The sequence below is a fragment of the Cylas formicarius genome, unplaced genomic scaffold (assembly GCF_029955315.1).
Source record: "Cylas formicarius isolate icCylForm1 unplaced genomic scaffold, icCylForm1.1 PGA_scaffold_3__17_contigs__length_32017465, whole genome shotgun sequence".
In the NCBI taxonomy this organism is placed as follows: Eukaryota; Metazoa; Arthropoda; class Insecta; order Coleoptera; family Brentidae; genus Cylas; species Cylas formicarius.
The window spans coordinates 18389680-18408451 of NW_026844326.1; the positions used below are offsets into that span (position 1 = coordinate 18389680).

The following is an 18772-nucleotide window of genomic DNA, read 5'->3' on the forward strand; positions in this document are numbered from 1 at the left end:
TGGCTCGGATCCGCAAGGTAGATTTTACAGACGGGAGTAGAAAAAATGAAGTTAAGCAACTGGTGATGCGCTACGCCGACCGAAATATAGTGAGCCGCGCGTAGCAGCAGGCCTTGTAACTGCAGAATAGTGTGCTTATTGAATCAAAAGAGATGGGCCAAGAAACAAGGGAACGAGAGCAAACGACGATATTAATATTAGTGTAGGGTGACAAGGTTTATTAGAAAAATCTTATAAAGGCTAAGAAAATTACACCAGAGTTCAATACTGTTCCACGTACACACAGAATATCGTAGAAATATTTCACATCTTAAAAAGTTCTACAAAGTTAATAACAACAACCAAAAAAATCAAACACGGTCAGAGAGTTTTGTGAGCTGAATGAAACCTCTCAGGTCAATCGGTCCTATAAATTGTTGTTATTAATTTTAATTTTGTTATTTGTTGTTAGGGTTATTACTCGTACAATAAAATTATTGTATCAGACTATTAAATGTCCTTATTTATAAATTTATCCTTGTAGTTAACTAGTGTTTAAAAGAAAGAAAGAGATGTAATACTGGTAGATGTGTTACATATAAACGGGAGCTTAATAATGATCTGTTGGTTGTTACTAATTCTCATACAAACTCCCAGTGTTTGCCTCTTGTATGGACACCGCGTAGCATCGCATTTATTTTCGGGATTCCTCCGCAGCGTTTGCGGATTTTGAAAATTTAAATTAATTTTAATGTACAGATAGTTGGATTGATTTATGCTCGCGTTGTCGTTGACAATTTAATTTATCGCAAACATTAACAATTATAGTTTTTATTGTTTTTGTGCGAGTCCATTAAAAAGCTCAATTAAAATCCATTTCGAAAATATACTCCCGATATTGCAATTGTCTGACAATAAAGTCATTTCTTTTTCTTTTCGATTCTTGTGGGTAGATAATCGAATTTTATTTATTTAATCATAATATATTACTACAGATCATCCAACATTATACAGGACTATTTTCAACACAACGAAGAATAATTTCTATCAGTAATGTAAAAATTCTTTTTGATATGCTGTTGTAGTCCTGTAAATTGCTTAGTACTGTTTTCTTTTTTTTATGACAAAGTCAATTTCTGGTTCCTCTACTGCTAACAGTACGAATATAGAGTTCGAGGATAAGCCTACTTGCGAAAATAAATACATAAAATGCTGACATAGTAAGTACCATATCAGAGTCATCAAAACTAATATATTTTTCGTATGAACATATGGTACTATCGGTAACAAAATTAAAAAACATTGTTCAAGTTTTTGATGCTATTTGGAAATTCGTAGAATCGTGCTGAATCCGTATCCATTAAAATGCTAACGTGTGAGATAATAAATCCCATTATTAGACGATTATGGTTATAATTAATTAACTAAAACAATTATAGCAATACATCTCTCGTGTGCCGATGGCTTTGCATTAATTTCTAGGTTTCGTATAGCTTCCATAAAGAATTTCAGTCTCCACGCAATTGAAATTTACAATGTGTGGCGATCGGAATTATTTTATAAGCGGTTGTCGCTGCTTTTTTGCTTTTAAAATACCTTTCAACGTTTCGTGCTGTATGTGCCGATAGTTAATTCGAACCAATTATCACCCATTACAGCCGGGTTTCATGTTTCCTTAAATGGATTTGTGTTCTCACCACAGTTAATAATATAAAGGGAGAAACAGGTGGAAGTAATATTTACGTATTATATATAAACTTTGCTTTGGACTTTGAACTTGGAACGGTTGCATAGTCTGTAGTATTTAGTTACTAGTACTACAACCTACAACCTTACTTTTTGGACATATAGGGTAAATCGAGGAGAGACAGACCACCCGCGATTTTTTGCATACCAATTATGCTTGCTTCGACAGCGTGGAATCATGAAAAAGGGTTAGTTGATGATTGGTAGTACAAGTGTTTAAGAGTCTGTGCAGTTTTTTCAAAGTTATCGGAAAATTTCGTATTGAATAATTACAGAAATTTTGTATAGTGTTTCTCGTTAAACAATTAATCCACTTGAGGTAAATTTTGGGTGTATAAGTTTAGGCATGGTATAAGGGCACCTACTGGTCCATCTATCCTCCGCTTTTAGGAGAGACGGGCCAGCGGGGTATAGGAGAGATGGACCTATTTTTCTTGTTTCAGAATAATGTCTAATCGATACACCCGCAAGCGCAAGGTTGAGAAGAGGGTCTGCAGACGATTTATCTTCTGCCATTAAGAAGCAAACTCATTTGGTATTCCAAAAACAATTTTTAAACGCAGACTTGCAAGTAGTAACCTAAATAAAACCGACTGTTTGGGCCTGGGAGCGTGCTTGGTAGAGAAGTAGAGGCGAAACTCGCTGCCCATATAAAAAAATTACAAAAAAGAGGCTTCGCACCGACTAGACAGGAAGTACGCATAACGGCCTACAATTTAGTTGAACGTCTCGGAATTCAACATAAATTTGATGGCGAAGATGGTGAGATAAATAAACTCTTGGTTGTTAAAAATGTTGTAGGAAATTATTGTTGGAATTTTTAGGTAAAGCTGGTTACGTATGACTGAATTCTTTTTTAAGGCGGAATTCAGACATTGGAGTTCGCAAAGCTGAAGGTTGAGCGCCGGGTATGTGTAAAGATATTCTAGGCAAATATTTCAGTGTGCTTGAGAATGTACTCTCTGAGACACTGAGAATGGTTTGTATGTTTAAAATATAGAGACAGGTCTACAGTTAAACACCCGAGCTGGGCTGGTGCTGACTGAAAGAGGATCTAAAAGTGTACCTTCAATTAGCCCTAGTGAATAAGAGGAAACGATTACTATAGTTGCTTTCTGTAACGCAGAAGGGGTTTATTTATCTCCTTACTGCGTGTTTAAGGGAAAAAGTTCTAAAGCGGAATGGTCTGATGGAATGCAACCCGGCTCACGTGTACGTATGTCAGAAAAGTCAGCACATGTGACGTCAGACATTTTCTTGGATTGGCTACAAAATCACGTCTACCCAAGAAAAGCATCCGGAAAGGTTTCACTCATTGTAGACGGACACACTTCTCCCACGCCTAACCCCAAGACATTACAATTCGCAGAGGGCAATGACATTATTTTATTTTGCGGTCCATCGGGCCTTCTTCGAGGGCCTTAAAGGGCATTATTACGGTTCATGCAGGAGAATGATCAAATGTATAGGAGGCTAAATCGGTTGCAGTTCGGCAAACTTTTAAGGGAGGCCTGGGGCAAATCGGCTACAGTAACTAATGCTGTATAGGCCTTTCGGGCAACAGGAATTTGGCCTTACACTCTGGATGAAACACCTGATCATGCTTTTTTCACGCAGACACCAGACGAGGCTACGCTAAATCCAACAAACGAATTTGAGCAACAAGCTGGCATCGCAGAACTATCCCCTGAAACTTCTTCGCAAGAAATGTATACCCAAACCCTTCCTCGGGGACGTGATTCCCCTCAACCAGGCCCTTCCAAAATGCAGTTAGAACGTGAGGTTTTCAAATAACCTCCTAAAGGAAAACTAACACCTGGAAAACTACTTCAGCAGGTCTCTCCTGTTCCTAATATAACATCAACTATGAAGAAGGCTCGAACTAGCCTAATGGGGAACTTAACTTCACCAACTCAGATGACTCGTATTCGCCAGAAGAAACAAAGACAAAAACAAACACCTCAGCCATCTGAATCTGATGAAGATGTAAGCGTGGATGATTCGTCTAGTGGGTGAGAAACATTTGATGATTTCGAAAACCAATTCGTTGGGTATTTCGAAAATTATCGCTTTACAGAGAAAAGGAGGACTGGTTGTAATGCGTTCTGTGTACTAGATGGTTATATGAATTCTGCACATCCTACACCAGCACATGCCAACTATGTGGTGCCTCCTCAAATATGAAAAAGGGAAAAAGGAATTAAATTAGTTTACGGTCCATCTCTCCTATAGTCGGTGGTTCATCTCTCTTTCACGTTCTAGGAAAGATTTTTACATTTTTATTATTTTATTTTTTATAATTATTCATTGTGTTAGATTAGCCTTTAAAATGCGCTAAATAAATAACCAAAGCTTGGAATAAATAAAAAACTTTTTGAAAGTTTTTCAAAAGGTGGGCCATCTCTCCTCGATTTACTCTATAATTATATTCTTGTTCTTTTATGGATATATACGTGCTAATGCTTTTGGTGTTTTGAGTATGCAACTTGATGTTTCCGGTTTTTACATTTGTCTTCAGACTGATATGAAAAAAAAAAGGTCGAAACTCGTTGCCAAAATTGTTAACATTTTTTCTTATTGCAAATTCGGTTGTTTTAGTTTATGTTTGAGATGGATATCATTGAAAATGAACTTTATCTTGTAATAAAATTTTTGATGGTTAGTATATAACTCAAATATAATTTAAAACGATCGAAAAATTCGCATTTTAAAACGGCAATTCCAATCCAAATCTTCCTAAAGTGAATATTAAGACTACATCCAAAATATACAAAACTGTCCGATTCCTTTCGATATTAACCGTCATTTAGTCGAAAAGCGATCGGTAAAACGGGATTTCCACCGATACCGAATGAAATATAGCGCAAATATCCACATTTATGCTAAAGGACATGCTGCACGCGGGTCACACGTTTCTATTGACCGCATAAATATTTATAAATTCCGCTAAAAGCTCCTGTATTATATATATCACGTTGTTCATTTTGATGAAATTGAGCCCTTTGATCTAACTGGTCCGGCAATTGACGATAATAGGCCGGGCTTAATAGTCAGTGAGGCTGCCTAAATTCAAACGAAAATTTAATTCACATTTAAGGGTACCGGTTAACTAGTGTTTTGACTTTCATTAAGGTCGTTATTTTATTATTTCTCGTTATGTGTTGGGCATCTTTCTGGGAATTTAATAATCTCTGGAAGAATGAATAATGAAGAATCCCCGAGAAACGGAAAAAATCAAAAAATAAATGAATATTTTAAGATTTGTGCGTACCTATATTAATATGGTAATTATAATATGTCGGACAGGCATAAGAGCTTTGAATCATACAAAGATGACACAAAAATAACTTGATAAAGATAAAAATTAATTTTATTTAAATAAGTAAGAGGTTACTTTTTAAATGGTGTATAATTTTCTGGAATATCGATAGATTTTGTCGAGCTAAATAGAGGTCATCGTTTTTACGACAAAATGCGATCATTCATGCAATGCTTTAACCGATAGACAAAATTTTAACTCTACCTTTCCATCTATTCTTACTGATTAGCAATTTTGATATTTTTCTACTCACATATCAACAGAATCTTATAGTTGAAGCAATAAACCAATGCAGCTTTTTATTTATTAAATTTTTTTACAGGTTACTATATCAAAATAATTCAATTTTCGCTGTTTTTTACCCAAATTTGCTTTTATTTCAGAATCATTATTGTTTAGAATTTTTTTGTATCTGGCGGAATATTGAAGTTCTTAACGTCTCTGTATTACGCAGAACAAATTTCTCTTCTAAACATTGCGATAATCTCAAAACGATAACCGAACAGAAAATCAAATATACAGAGCGTTTCATTGAAAATAGTAGTTTTTCGGCAAAGTTTAGTGTGTACTTAAACATGAATAAAATTGAAATAAAACGTTGCTCAACGTTCCTCCTCTGAAGACGTAGCTTTTCCGCGCTAACGAATGGTTGACACCCGGCAACTGCGTCATGGCGAAATTGTTGCGAAATCGTTTAGCAGACTAGCTGGTATTATTAAATATTCCAAATTTCACGTGGGAAGAAAAATTACGCATAAGCGGACAATATGGCGTTCTAGACGACAATATATCGACCCACTACGAACTGACGGGACATCACTCCCTTTTTAGTTTTTTTAAGTAAACAAGATAGATAAAAAATATGATATATTTTGAGTATTGACACTGACGATAGCGGTCGGGTCAAACCACCAGGACGTCACTTCCAGGGATGGCTAGACAACTAGAAGTCGTACATCACAAATGCCGCTGCAGAACTAAAGGTTGTAAAGTACAGGCCGAAGGCCTAATATAAGAAAAAGGAGAAGAATAAAAACAAACTTTTCCAGCTATTATGTTAACTTAAGACCAGTGCAATCTTAGTCTACCTATAAAATGTCTGAAACACACGGTAGAGTTAATCAACTAACTAGCGAAAACTGCCCTATAAAAAATGTTTTGGTGGAATTAGGTATATTCAGGCATTCCGAAATATAAATTGCCATCTATACAGTGATTCAGTTTATATTTAAGATAAGAGACATGTTTAGCAAACAAGTTTAACCTCGAGTTTAACATTATGTGCCTATTAGGTAAAAATCATTATTATATTTTATTGATATATTTAAGATAAAAAAACTAAAAGGCAGTTAATGTTAAACTTCAATGCTTATCCGTTCAATGGTATATCGCTAATCTGAGTCGTTCGTGACGCAAACAAACTGCCTCGGTCTATGGAGAAATGATCTCCCATGGGAAAAAATTATAGTTTAATAGTTAATGGATTTCAAAGAAACGCATCACGTTTGAAAACACTTTTTACGTAAGCATTTAAAAACGCGAGTACGTTAAAAATATAAGGTAGACTCCGAAGTAATTGTAAAATTAATTAATGTTAATGGAATTTCTTCGCCTAGGGAATAATAGGCAAAGGCCCTCACTTGATGGACACGTGTATCCATCCATCCAATGTATGTATATTCGAGGAACACACACCTCCAGACATCTTACTCAGAACTGTTAATATTGGTAGATAAGGTGCTGTCTTTTTGATTAATTTGTTTTTAATTAAAAGATTTACAGAAATATGTTTTGGATGGATCAACGTTTTATACTCTTATTTTGTGCACAATTTATATATATATATATATATATATATATATATATATATATATATATATATATATATATATATATATATATATATATATATATATATATATATATATATATATATATATATATATATATATATATTCTCACGTATTGATTCACGGATGGAAAAATGTGATGACACTATACTCCGGGTATCATCCGTTCGCTCGTTGAACTCCGACTGGAATCCTGCATCCGACTGGAATCCTGCAAATCCTGCATCCGACTGGAATCCTGCAGACGTTTCGCCAAAATCTCACTTGGCATCTTCAATGCTCGCGCTCCGAAAACACTTCGAGCATTGAAGATGCCAAGTGAGATTTTGGCGAAACGTCTGCAGGATTCCAGTCGGAGTTCAACGAGCGAACGGATGATATCCCGGAGTATAGTGTCATCATATATATATATATATATATATATATATATATATATATATATATATATATATATATATATATATATATATATATATATATATATATATATATATATATATATTATTGCATTAGCATTGCCAATGAGCAAGGGGAAGTGAAAAAAGTTGCAAAGCATCGACAAAAAAAAGGCAATAAAATAGGTTAAATAGTTATTTGGCGGACTGTAAAAAACACCTTTGTAAAATCTTTATTTATGATTCGATTTTGATAATTTTTTTTGTTGGATAGCTCTCTCAAAAATGCACTAATACTTTGTTTTGCTTACTGCTTCAACTTAAAGTCACGGCCCACTGAGACTATTTAACAAAAGAGAGAAAAGAGAGAAGTATTATTAGAGATTTTTTAAAAAGTAAATTGGCAACGAATTCTTATTCAGGAGTACTTAAAACCCAACCCAATTTCTAAAATGTTTCAATTCAGGGTGATTGAAATATCGTTCGTGGCCCGCTTAAGGCTGTACATCGTTGTATAATCTTGAAATACGGTTTGATTTTGATTTTTTTTTGGTAGATAAATCTCTGAAAAATGCACTAAAACTGTATGTTTCTTATTATTATAAACCTAAAGTCATGGCTAGCTGGGACTAATTTTTGATATCAAATATCGAGAAGGACTATTAGGGATTTCTTTAAAAATAAAAATAAAACCTAACGCCTTGCTTAAGCATTACTCCTGTAGAATGTTTTGTTAATTCTTTTTTGCTGGATAGATCTTACTAAAGAGAAATGTAACGGTTTTTTCGTATAGCATCGACTAAAGTCATGGCTAACTGACACAGCTTGTTGAAGCAGAAAATCGAGAAGTATTTTTAAAGATTTTCAAATTGAAAATGACAGATTCATATTCAGGACTACCTAAAAGTAACTAGACCAGTGACCAAAGTTTTTAAGGTTTTAAAAAAATAAATATTGTAAACCTTGTAAAAAACGATTATTTTGTATATGAGAATGATAAAAGATTTTTTAGGGGATATTTCGAGCACCCTGTATTCGAACTTAATGGAAATGCGTTAACACTTTATTTTTAAAGAAATCCCTAATAGCCCTTCTCGATACTTGATATCAAAAATTACTCCCAATCAGTCATGACTTCAGGTTGATAAAATTAGAAACATAAGGTTTTAGTGAGTTTTTGAGAGATCTATCCAACAAAAAAAATTATCAAAATCAATCATAATCAAAAATTTTACGATGTACAGCCTCAAGCGGAGCGCCAAGGATATTTCAAACGCCCTTTATTGAAACATAGAAATTAGAATAGTTGGGTTCTAATAAGAATAAGAATTCGTTGCCAATTTATTTATAAAAAAATCCCTAATAAGAACTATAAGGACTCGATATTTGACATCAAGAATTAGTCCCAGTTAGCCATGACTTTAGGTTTATAATAATAAGAAACAAAAGGGTTTATTGCGTTTTTCAGAGATTTATCCGCAAAAAAAAAACAAAATCAAACCGCAAGATTTTACAACGATGTACAGCCTTAAGCGGGGCGCCAACGATGTTTTTAACACTTTGTAAATCAGAAGCAAGCAGGAGAAAAGATGACATCGTGGTCGTTTTCGTAAATTGCTTGCGTACACGTAGCACGAATGCTCATTTCCATGCGTTTCGCGGGTATTCGGAGAAAACCAAAATGAAAATATATTCCAAAATAAACACGGCGCGCTACGCAAGAGCATCGCGTTGAAAATTGAACGATGCGAAATTCTGGGAAAATAATGTTTTTATTGTAATTCGTCGATCTGTTACTGTTTTTCATATAGATAAACTTCTATATTGTTTTTACAAATTTCAAATTAATACTCAAAATTGTGACTAAAATTATTAAAAAGTAGAATTGCTTGTGACGAAAAGAAAAAAGTATTAAATTTACATTTCTCCCTCATAAATTACTACTGCCTGACAGTATTTTCGACTTGAGCGATTAGTTTTTGTTTGGTACACGTGCCGTCATTAAAAAAGTATACACCGGTTGGTCTGTTTATTATGGAATGGCCCCTTATCTCAGAATCTGTAAAAAATATAAAAAAATAAATAAAATACATTTGTTTACACTCATGCGTTTAAAATATTATACTTATCATTAAACGTATATCTTCGTATTTTTATTTTAAATAGAATTGTATTTCTCTGAAAATTGTGGGCATTTATTTAGTTTTAGCGTTTTAAAAATAAATGGTGATCAGAAACTAACATTAAATATGTAATGAAAAAATTAAGATTTTTTTTCAAACGGACACCCCATTTTGAAATAAATATATTGTATTTCCAATAAAACGCCTTTTTATTGGAAAGATAATATGACTGTGAAAAAAACAATCGAGCATCACCAAAACGTCACTAATTTCGTTTCCTGAATGTTTATAAATCAATCTTTTTTTTTAAAATTATTTTATAAATAATGGATTAATGGAAACTAACATTCTTTTTATTTCCCGTTTAACACTATGTTGTGGCTATGTGAAAATTTGTCAGCAAATTTCAAAAGATTTGGATTGATTGCAACGGACAACCTTATAAGAATTTATAAATTCTAAATAAAATAATATTATAGAAATAGGGTGGTTCTATTTCAAAAAATGGTTTTTAACGAGTTTGTCAGTTAAATTTTAAATGTTAGTTTTGGGCACCCTGTGTTCATTTATTTACAACTAATGTAAATGTCTAAAGTAAGAATCGGACTCGCCAAATTTGACATAAAATTGAAAATATGTGAGAAACGAATATTGCATATATGAAACATGTTCGATGAATTCAAAAATGCCTTAATAATAAACAGGGTCTTTGACTTAAGAAGAAGAAATAAGAAAGTTAATACATGTCCACAAAAATACAAACATGCTGTATGCACAATAATTCATTTTTTTTTAAGTTTTATAAGTGAATTCAAACAACTGTTATCTTCAAGTTCCTTTTATATTTTTTTACAGGTTTTGAGATAAGACATAATAAACGAGAACACGCAGCACTTGCAAACTCGGTACTACACTTAAGCAGTGAACAAATTTTTTGTTAACCCACATTACAGAAAAAATCGAAACTCATTCAATACATCGAAACAGGACATGCAATTCATTTAGGTTAATTCTGGAATTTACGCCATTTATAAAGCCATTAAAAAAATATTTTGAGGATTTTCACCCGATTACTTTACATCTTGGACTGACAATTTAATTTACAATGGAAAATTGTTCATGGACGGTCAAATTTAAATTGAACTAGCTGATATAACAAAATATAAGATTCAGGTACCAAATTATATTATGGGAAATCAATATTATTATTCTAAATTATTATATATTATATTATTATAATATTAAATTATTTTGCTCTACTCTCTTCTCTAAAATACCCAATTATGCGCTAAGATGTCAGTTTCGATACCCGCAGTTGCGAGACACTTTTCAGCACTTTAGTCACCGGTTTGGGAGCGATCGGATATTCTCTGTAGGTTTTATCCACTGTATTTAGGCATGTGCCGATTCTGATAGTAACGTCACACTTCACTCAGTGACGGTAGTCTACAGCGTAGAAAAGCTTAGTATACAATACTTTGATAAACTTTTCACTCGCTGCATGTGCCCAATTAAACTCGTGACTAAATTGGCGTTTCCCAAACTTGTTCCATAATATACTAGTACCGACGAAACATTTTTAACCACGTTTGTTTATTGTGTTAATGAACCAAATTCTTATCAGTATGATATTAACAAATAAATATAATTTTAATGTAAATATCAGCGACATGTTAACAAAAATTTATTGGAACAGTACCTCCCACAGTGTGTTTTTACAGTTTTCCTTGACAATAAGACTTAATTGTCACCTGCAATAACTTTTTATTCTTTTATATTTACAGAAAAAAGATATTTTAGTGCAACAAAAAACAGAAAAATATAATAAATAAGTAGCTATAATTAATATATAAATAATTATTAGTACCTTCTTATGACTACTGTATGTCGTGTATAATAAGCCGTAAGCAATAGTACCATAAACCACAAACATATAGGTGCGAATTAAACCATTATCAAATTATCGTACTATAGTGTAAGTATGGGTATCCTATTTGTCCAATTTAAAATCGTCTGTTTAAATTCGAAATGATTTTACTTAATCTTCCGATAAATGACTTTACACCGTGCCAAAGCACAATTTTGTGCCACCGGGTAAATACGTAGGCGCGTTTACGCTAATAACGCAGCAGCATTTCGCAAATATTAAATAACATCAATTAACCGGATCAGATGAATGGAATGGGTACTTTTAATATTTAATGTAGGACGCATATCACATCCTTTCCTTTAAAAACGAGGTCATGGCTTAATCCGTCTGTTCTGAATCCAAATTTTCTTTTTAATAACGAGAAACGAATGTCTCTCAATTGAAATCGACGGTTTAATCTATAACTTAACAAAACGATCACTTACATTTAGTTCTTTTTGTTTGGAGTGGTTAATTCATCTTAAGGACACTTGACATTCCATGGAATGGACACCAATCATCAAACTGTACACTAGTCCTGCCACTAAAACACATAATTTAGTTCAGTCTCTTCTATAGGTGTGTTCGACATTTATTTTTTGAGGTTATATTCTCGTAGTATATAAAAAATCGATCCCAAACAACGACAAGCAACCAAACATACGCTTACATACGGAATGAGAGATTCGTCGCCGTGTTCCAGTAAGCTCGCACAACCGCAACGTTGCCGATTGTGTGTTCCGAAAACGATATAAATAAAATGCCTTTTTTATTTGTTGGAACATGGGATCTTCATTTTTGCATTCGGAGCAAGTGTCTACCACAGTAGGTTATACACATTACACACACAGCACGGTGTTGTGGGCCATCTTAACAAAGCTCAAAAGCATGATCTTTTTTAAGCATATTTATTTAAATGTTGATGAATACACTTGATTTCGCTACTATATATTCAATAACAGAGCTATGATTTGATTTGTCAGTTCAATGCCTATGTTATAAAAATCTGCAAATTCAATGATAAAAAAATTGAAATTGATGCTTGGATGACCGGAGTTAGACTAATATTTACGCTAATACGTACACAAATGTGTACAGAAAAATGGAAAAAAATAAGTAAAATACTACTAGAAAATATAAACAAATATAAAGCATAATAACACGGTAGTACCAAGACGAACAAAATCAGGGAAACTATACCGATGTGACAACGTCGCGCGGTTGGGAACGTTTGTCTTCCGACCGTCTAGACAGAGACAACGGTTGAAGGATCAACGCGCTAAAAAAAGATGCAGCGTGCGTTGTTCTTAGAATGAGAAAACGCGTTTCTCTTCTAGCTAAGAAGTATCGTATTGGTGGGGACCCATGTTTTAAGTTGAGTAGTACCGAGAACGCCTGGTTCTCGGAAGGTATGTATATAATATGATCGTGGGTTTCGGGTTCACCATATATATACGCGGTGTATCGAAAAGTGAATGGATGCCGACAGTGTTGGGGTCAGAGGTCGACGCGATCGCACGAAATAGTTAATTATAGCCAGATATGCGTGGAATTAGAGCAAGCGTTGCCGGGAAGCGGAGGGCGTTGATCTTCTCTGCGCTATGTGTACAGACCTGAAGCGTTAATTGTTAATTCAGTCACTGAGTACGTCGTACTAAACTTTTAATGCATTGACGTTCCTTGTGTTAAAGTTTGCAGCAAATATGCAAACCAAAAGTTACTAAATAGAAACACTAACATTTATTACGTACTACGAGGGGAATTATAATTTGCTTTTTTTCCTGATTCCTTTCATTCGCTGTTTCACGTCGTTTTTCTTTCTGTCTCTTAGAGGAGGAAATTTTGATTACCTTAATATTTGTAACGAGTCTCGTGGACCACTGTTAAAAATATTTCAATTCAATTGAGTTTCAATCCAAGTATTTTGCATCGGAGCGAATCAATGTCTTATTTGATCACCCCAATAAAGCTTTATCTTTTACCATTTGAAAATTGGAAAAATACTACATCATCGATAAAATGATGTTGTGTATTAGAGTGGCGCGGATAAGTCTGGTTGTAGTTATCGTATTTTATTTAGTAGTTATTGAGTTATAATAATTGCCCATAGAAATTAAAGTTCAAACATAAATCTTTATTAGTTGAAATTTTAACACTTCAAAAGCATAACTGACAGTTTGATATTCTGTATTGTATCTACTAAACAATAAGGGAGGAGGAGAGAGAAAGAGAAGGGTGCACCCTAATTACTTTGATACTAGTACTTCCTTAAAATTCCTCTTGAATTCATCGAATTCTTTAGGCCATAAAGTAAGAGTTATTCATTTTAATTATCCAGTAAATGTAATTAATGTTTAAATAGTTGAAATCATCGATATATTAAATAGCTTATAAGCTGCTTATTTCTGAATCAGCATGGGGAATGTCTGGAAAGACGTTCCACAAATGGATCTTGCAGCTCTGTCCAGCTCTTTATCGACTTAAAGAATACTTAAAGAACATAGCAACCAGAAGACCTCAGTGAAGTTTTAAACGCGTCATGACACATATCCATGTTAGGGTTTGATTCAAGAATGTCTGGAGTGAGCTTCTGAGCAATGAATTATAAGGCAAGAATTTTAATCATGACGCTTTCTCCAGGTATTTTTGTTTATGTTCACATGTAAAGTTGTGATGAGCGGATGAGAAACATGGCCATTGGAAGCTCATTATTGTTTTTTTTTTGCAAATACTTGTCGGTGGCTCGAGAAACGTTCCATGGTTTCCATCATTTATTTTTAAAAAATAGAAATCACACTCGTAATTAAACATTGGCATCATTTCCGATTACATTTGATCGTGCTTCGAGAACATCTTATTAATTAAAAAATTTCGATGAGTTATTGTAATCATATTCGCTTATTTAATATGGCATCGTGACGTTTGATAGCTTACTGTATCTAATCTGGTCGCATTTGTGCGCATTGTGACGTTCGAACCTTAAATTAAACTGAATTAAAAACAATGACATGGTTCCGCGAAAAACGATAACGAATAATTGTTACGTTGCATATCATTGACCTCTGCTTTTTGTACTACAATGCGCCAATGGTTTTGGAAAATTATAATTGATAAAGTCGGTTTGAACGATAAATCGAGCATGTTTCACGATTAAAATCATCGTTGACTGATTGAGAAATCGAAATCTTTGCATATATTGCTAAAGCGTCATTTGACAAGTAATGTACGTGCGTCAGGCGGCTCTTCAATGAACATAACAAACGATATATTAATGTTACTATCAGTTACATTTGTAGAGCCGCAAATGGTACATGCCAATGACAAGGTAATTGCATTTCCATTCTAATATTTTATTTTAGCCAATGGAAATCCATAAATTGGCGATGAAAGTACTACATTGTTAATTTAGTTAATAACAGTCTCGAACTTGGGCCGCGCAAAAATATGGTGGGAAAATCTCTGAACAATAGTAGAACAAAGGAATAATTATTTGATATTAGTTTTCTTCTGCAATCTTGCAACCAAACTACGTAAACTACACGCACAATTTAATTTATGTGTTATTTATAATATATATTAGTAATTATAAATTAATACGTGTGGTTGTAATTAAAGGACACTTCCTTTAGATATTAATCAAAACGGCTACGAGTACTAATGTTTAAAAATTAGTTTGTGAACATATGGTAGAGTATGAGGAAAGTCGTGGAGCTTGGATCCAAAAGAGATGAGTATTGCGTCTATAGAATGGTTATGACGTCTATGATCGTTTATGGATCTATAGTCTAGTATACACCGGTCATGGAGGCTCTCGTAGGGTTGCCCTCACTTACATATAGGCCTAGATGGGCTGCCAGCCGCACTCAGCTATCAGAAACGCAATTGAACCATTAAATCCTGCCATCTATAACGCCTAGTGCAACTACGTCAATCTGCCCTTCTACAAGTGCTAAGCCGGGATGAGTGGGATCAGAACAAGACTGATCTATTGGAGCAAAGACGGGATTTGGTTATTGACAGTCTTAAAACCAATAAAAGCTCGTAGAAAGGGGATGTGCACAGAGCTAGTTAGCATTGAAGGCATAGAAATTGATTCGACAGGCGTTCAAACCCGTTTGAAGGTGCCAAGAAGCTTCATCAACGTTACGGACATGAAGAGATTAGCCTGGCAAGGATGGGGACAGAAACGTCACCCATGGAGCCACAGGAGATGTTGGGTATCGACTCCTGCAGAGTAGAGGAAGTTCGCTTAAACAACTACCGGGTCTAGCCGTTTCGAAGACATCGAAGAAACGCACAAGCGACAATTTGTTAGACTTGAGCAGGGCAAACTTGATTGGGGTGTATAGCGGACACTGGAACCTCAAACACCACATAAACAAAATCTGCCTTGCGGATGACAACAATAATAAGCCAGCCGGTATGTGCACGGACGCTAGAAAGTCAGCTACTCAGGTGCTGTAGCTTCAAAATTTTATTATCTTGACATATTTCACCTACAAACTAATAGACTTTTTACGGGTGCTGAACCTAATGGAGGAAGTAAAAGAGAAAGCCGATACCCTATCCAAACCTAATCCTACCCACCCCAAAGTAACATTTAGAACAATGCCGATAAGTGTGTATATTCCAGATCTTACGACGAAACGCCGATTTGGGGCTACGGCATAAAAATGCGGCCAATAAGTGTTCTGGTATATATGGCCTTATTTTTTGATACTCAAGAAGTTTGTTTCAATTTCATAAATAATTAAGTACTATCTGAATTCCTATTTAAACGATTGTCCTACTTATGTTGTGTGTCCGTCCTGCTTATGGTTTGCCGCATCGTAGAAGACTTTTTCATCAGTTGCTACACTTGTGACAAGCCGCGGGTAGACAGTTTTTGCAGAAAAACAAACCTAGCGCGAACGGTATCGTACTAATTAATCTACCATTAAATAATTCCCTGCCCTCAAATTATCGGCGCATTTTTTCTGAGCGTTTAACTGTCGTTCAAATTAAGTTTTCAAAAGTTTAATTAAAGGTAACTACCGTGCAGTCAAAAATCATTACGTGATTACATGTTGGAGAATTCCGAACGTTCGTCGCTTGTTCTCCGAAAATATTAATTAGCGAAAAAAATGACGTTTAATTATGGGCAAATTATTCTCGAAAATTGTCGTGTGTTGACTTTAAACTAAAGACGATCGTTAAAACTAAAATATGCTATTAAGCCACTTAATTTGTTTTTATGCGAAACTAGTTCGTCGGATGATTCCGGTGAAGCAGTGGCGCGTTCGTCTTCCACTATTCTGTATAGCTTTTCACTCATACTGCTTTAGTCTCGCCACTTACGTTATATCCAGAGCATGTTGGAGAAGTCATTAAATATGTAAAAACTCATATCCAATGAAGGTTGACCCTTTTTACCTATATATCCATATTTTGCGTTTGGTTAGTTTTATCTGGTTTGAATATGAAAATCTCAAATATCATCAATAGAACAGACAGAAAACGACTTTCAAATTAAAAAGGCAAAAAAAACGTATCTTGTGGATAATACAGATTCTGCTGCGATGCCATACATTTTTTTAAAAAACAAATAAATTATAATAATTGAATTAAGTTATAGATTTTATTTGCAGTCCAATTAATGATGTCTAGTTTTGGTTAGGTTTGGTTAGTCGGTTTTTCCATTTCCATGCCTCTAATCCATAGTTATTGCTTTCGAAAAATCGTCAGTGGGCGGGGCAAGTTCGTAGCAGAAGCAGAAGCAGCTTTTTATTATAAAAGGGAAGAACTGCGCAATTTCGTGTGGTAAAGGGACGCATTGTTTTTCTATCGATGTAATTTAAATGTGCATGCACCCTATATAAAATGTCCTTCACATCTCGTCGAACTTCAAAGTCACAGCAAACATCGGTAAATATCAAAGTAACCCCAAAAACGGAATTTTTTAGGATATTTTAGATTTTTTGCCCATAAACGACACACCCTGTATATGATACAATCATTGTTCGAAGTAGAGGTTATAGCCCTGGATTTTTGACGGGTCCTGGTTCAAGAATTTTTTGAAAATAGTAAATGGTTTTCGAGAAAATAAGTTTTTTCTGAAACCATGCAGTGCGCCGTAATAATCAGACGTCAAGGCGTTTTGACAGCCCCTGAAACAGCGATTTCAATATGGATTTTTTCAAATATCCCGAGCAGCGTGTGATAGACGAATACCGCAAATACAAAAATTGTAGCTCTTGATGCGGCCTATGACACCGTTTGAACCAATTAGCCATATTTTTTACGATTTTTGATTTGCGGCTAATAATTCACTCTGTAAAAAAAAACAATTTTCTAGGTCTTTTAGATTTGTGCCTATAATTTGAAAACCCTGTATATAATCGAAAAAATGCCTGAAATTAATGTTATTGCACTGGATCTTCTGCGTCTGTCGGTTAAAGAATTTTGCCAATTGGATGAACGATTATGGAGGAAAACATATTTTTTTGGAAGCTAAAATGACCAAAAAAAATATATATATATATTTAAAAAATACTTGGTAATATTTGATTGCCCCCAATTTCTGAAGTTTAAATGTAGACACAGACTTTTACTTCTCTGCTAAATTTGAAGTTGATATCTGCAAATTTAGGACACTTAACACATTTCTCATATAGCACGGAATATCGGGAACACCCTGTACAATAGGTGAAAACCTTAAATACAAAAGTTTTTGCTATCTATGCGGGCTATATCGCAATATGAAAGAAAGTGAGATCTGAAGCATAATCTTTCAGTTATAAACAATTTTCAATAATAGGGGGACCCATTTTTTAGTTTTTTTGAATTTCCGGCGCAACCTGTACATTTTTGAAAAATTGTCACGAATGAAAATTTATAGAGCCGTATCTTCTGCTTATTTTAATTCAAGAATTTTGTTGGTCTCGGAAACAGTTTTTGAAAAATGATGTTTTTTGTAGACCCTTGCACAAGCGATTTTTGATTTTTTTAGAATACTTCCCGACCTCCCAGCCCCCCCCCCCCCCCCCATTTGAATGGGTTACATCACGGGGTAAAGCTGCATATATGTGCCAAATATGAAGTCGATTGCTTCAAATTTTGGACACTTATCGTGTTTCATAGCAACGTCCAAAAAACAGTCGAAAATCGCGAAAAAAAAACTTATGTGTCTCATGGAAAGGTTAAAAAGGAGGCAGAATTTAATTTTGTAGCTCCAACGGTTCGAAAGTTATTCAGGAAAAACCAAAGGACGAGAACGGAGAACGGAGAACGGAGAACAGACAAACAGACAAAAAAAATGTTTTTTCGACGAGCATCATTTCTGTACCAACGGCGATCCCATAGGACCTACCGTTACCGAGATATAAAATTTTTATACGAGCGCAGATACTTTCGAAAAATTCGATTTCATCGATTTTCGAAAGTAACAAGACTGAGAAAGCTTAACAGCGGAG

At 34.4% G+C, this 18772-nt stretch overlaps 1 protein-coding gene and 1 long non-coding RNA gene across 3 annotated transcripts in view; one reads left to right on the forward strand and one right to left on the reverse strand.

Annotated features, from left to right (window-relative positions):
- The window catches only part of LOC132699188 (suppressor of cytokine signaling 2-like), a 48920-nt gene extending 36935 nt beyond the window's left edge, over positions 1-11985 (reverse strand). The window contains exon 1 of the mRNA XM_060665763.1: positions 11768-11985. The gene's annotated coding sequence lies outside the window, so the exon portion shown is untranslated. The remainder of the gene's footprint in view (positions 1-11767) is intronic.
- LOC132699701 (uncharacterized) lies at positions 1963-4208 on the forward strand. Of its 2 annotated transcripts, XR_009618538.1 has the most exons (4): positions 1963-2487; positions 2550-3502; positions 3562-3737; positions 3803-4208. It is a non-coding gene; the product is annotated as an uncharacterized LOC132699701 (long non-coding RNA). The 2 variants fall into 2 exon arrangements; XR_009618537.1 differs by having other exon boundaries at positions 2550-3737.
- Positions 11986-18772: the final 6787 nt, after the last annotated feature.